Raw genomic sequence first — 3443 nt, forward strand, 5'->3', positions numbered from 1 at the left:
GGAAAAGAAACTCTCCATAATTGGATCTCCTCTGAGCCTTGGAAAAGGGATGAGGAGATCATGCTAGAAATGCTTTCTCATGTTGTACCAAATTTGGGTCTAGGCGGATATAGTGACATGTAATCCTCCCAACACTTTGATTTGGAAATACATGTGGTATAATCATTGACCATACTTCATCTCTTCCCATGAGCAATTAAATCAAGGAATTGGGCAATTGTTTAAGCTTAGAGAGATTGGATTACCAAGGAATTGGAATCTAATCACTTAAGATTGCCAAGGAGATCAATAGATGCATTGATTGAAGAAGAGATGAAAATGAACTTGATCTGGAGAATACAACATCTCCTGAGCCCAATGAATTCCCCATTTCTGATGTTACCCATTCTCTTTATTTTCTGTCATTTATTTTTCATGCTGATTACCCCAAATCCCCATTTAAGATTCTACACTTTATTTTCTGCTATTTACTTTTTGGCCATTTAGTTTTCTGTAATTCTCAAACTACACTCTGTTTAGCTCAACTAACATACTCTTCCAACTAAAGTTGCTTGACCAATCAATCCCTGTGGGATTCGACCTCACTCTATTGTGAGTTTTTACTTGATGACAAATTTGGTATACTTGCCGAAGGGAAATTTATTGAGAGACAAGTTTTCGTGCATCAAGTTTATGGCGCCGTTGCCGGGGATTGATTTTGTAATAACAATGATTAAGTTGGAAGCTCACTAGATTGGGCATTTTTCCCTTGTTCATTTACTTTATTCAGTCATTTATTTTCACTTTGTTTAACTTCTTCCTCATCCTCTGTATCCTCTCTGTTTTTTTCTTTTTTTCTTTGTTATTATCTACAATTATGCTCACTAACCAACCAACTGTTTGATAATTTGCATCACTCACACTAACAATCACTCTAACAAGAATAACCTCTTTATTTTATCTCTTGCTGCGTGTTTTGTTAGTTGTATGACAGAGAGAAGGGGGGACCTCAACTTCCTTCGATTCAGAACCTGAGAGTACCCTCTGGAGATTAAGGAGGGAAGCAAGAGGGAAAGAAGTTGTTGGTGCTGAGGAAGAGGAGGAGTACTTTGAACCCAACATGGAAGAGAACTTGGAAAACAATCATAAAAGAAGCTCACAACCATGCTAGAGAAGGCCCTGCAAATCATACTGGGCAAGAAAGGAGAGTTCTAGGCTCCTACATCAATCCAAATCTAGGAAACTGTGGAAGTAGCATCCAGAAGCCCACCATACATGCCAACAAATTTGAACTAAAACCCCAGCTCATCACCCTTGTTCAGAACAACTGCTCATTTGGAGGAAGTGCTCAAGAAGACCCCAATCAACATCTAACCACCTTCCTGAGAATTTTTGACACTGTGAAATCTAATGGAGTCCACTTGGATGTCTATAGGCTGCTATTATTCCCTTTTTCACTCAGGGACAAGGCATCCAAGTGGCTCGAATCCTTTCCAAAGGAGAGCTTGACAAACTGGGAAGATGTGGTGAACAAATTTTTGGCAAGATTCTATCCTCCTCAAAGAATTAACAGGTTGAGAGCTGAGGTACAGACTTTCAGGCAACAAGATGGTGAGACTCTCTATGAGACATGGGAGAGGTTCAAGGACTTAACAAGAAGATGCCCACCAGATATGTTCAATGAATGGGTTCAACTTCACATTTTCTATGAAGGTCTTTCCTATGAGTCAAAGAAGGCTGTAGACCATTCATCAGGGGGCTCTCTAAACAAGAAGAAAACCATTGAAGAAGCCATAAATGTCATTGAAGCAGTAGCTGAGAATGACTACTTCTATGCCTCTGAAATAAGTAACACTCGAGGAGTAATGGAGCTGAACCACATGGATGCATTGTGATAAACCACTATTTCATGGTTTATATTGTATTCAATTGAGTGATTTTATCAAGCTTTTCACCCACTTATTTATAGGATTTGCATGATTTTACAACTCCTTCCTAGTTTAGTTCTATGATTGAAAACATGCTTCTTTGGTCTTAATTTAACTAATCTTAGTCCTCTCTTATTACCATTCGATGCCTTGATCTGTGTGTTAAGTGTTTCAGGCTTCATAGGGCAGGAATGGCTTAGAGAATGAAGAAGAAGTGTGCGAAGATGGAAGGAATACAAGGAATTGAGGAGATTACCAGTGAAAGGTCACGCGGTCGCATATACTCTTTAATTGTTCTAATACAAAGTGGTATTCCTCATTTTCCACCAGAGTTTCCAATCTCTCCTTCATGCTATACTCTTTAATTGATTCTCCACATGTGGCCATAGGAGTGCTTTGAGTGCTCAAGCATTGGGAGGCTAAAATGCTTACTACCTTGGTCAAGGTAGCCATAAATTCTAGTGTCTCCCTTTGCATATTTCCTTGCCCTTGAAGTATAAGGCTAAGGATTTCATCTATTGAGGATTGGAGTGGATAAGAGGGTTCATTGTCTTGAAGAAAGGGTTCATTATAGGAAGGTGGTTCTTCTTGGTAAGGTGGTGGTGTGTATTGAGGTGGTTCTTGGGAGTAGTAATCTTGGAATTGTGGTTCCATGTATGGCTCATATGGTTCAAAAGGAGGTTGGTATGGTGGGTAAGGATCATGGTCATATGGAGGTGTTTGTTGAAAATAGGCTTGTGAGTGTGGTTGAGGTTCATGTTGAGGATATGACTCATAGGCATATGGTGGTGGTTCTTGAAAATCACAAGGAGATTCACCATAGCCATTGGATTGATATGCATCAAAAAATGGCTCTTCTTCATAGTGCATTGGTGGGGGTTGTTGCCATGAGGATTGATCATATGCGCATTGCTCCTCCCACCTTTGATTGTCCCATCCTTGATACACATTCTCATTGTAGCTCTCATCACCTACAACATAATTGTAATCACACTCATAGCCAAGATGAGAATTCATGGTAGCAAGAGAAAATAAGAAACAAAAACTAATAAGAAATAATGAAACAAAATACTAAGACTAGCAAAAACTAACAAGCAATCTAAAAAACAAGCTATTCACAATATTCACATATATACAATAACCAATAACATAACACCATTGCAAATCCCCGGCAACGGCGCCATTTTGATGATTGGATTTTTGATGGTTTAGAATTTCACAAATGAATTCTCGTTGCAAGTATAGTTCCTAAACCAAGCAATAATCTTTTCATACAAAAAGTTGTTTGTCACTAAAACAAACCCCTAAATTTATAAACCGAAGTATTCAAACCTCGGGTCGTTCTCCCTAGGAATTGCAATAAAGTGTCTTGTTATTGGTTGTGAGTTATTTTGGGGTTTTTGGATAAGAAGCATTAAAAGTAAATGGCAATGAAAATAAACTAACAACTATAAAAGGCTCTTGGCAAGGTATGAAAATTAGAAGTCCTATCCTAGTTATCCTTCTCAATTGTGATGAGAATTGTTCATTGCTACC

The 3443-nt window shown here is 38.5% G+C and overlaps 1 non-coding gene across 1 annotated transcript; it reads right to left on the bottom strand.

The window, feature by feature from the left end:
• Window positions 1-1550: 1550 nt before the first annotated feature.
• Window positions 1551-1657, bottom strand: LOC112793304 (small nucleolar RNA R71). Its single transcript, XR_003198002.1, has one exon. It is a non-coding gene; the product is annotated as a small nucleolar RNA R71 (small nucleolar RNA).
• Between the last annotated feature and the right edge of the window lie 1786 nt (window positions 1658-3443).

This window comes from Arachis hypogaea, chromosome 3 (genome assembly GCF_003086295.3).
Source record: "Arachis hypogaea cultivar Tifrunner chromosome 3, arahy.Tifrunner.gnm2.J5K5, whole genome shotgun sequence".
In the NCBI taxonomy this organism is placed as follows: domain Eukaryota; kingdom Viridiplantae; phylum Streptophyta; class Magnoliopsida; order Fabales; family Fabaceae; genus Arachis; species Arachis hypogaea.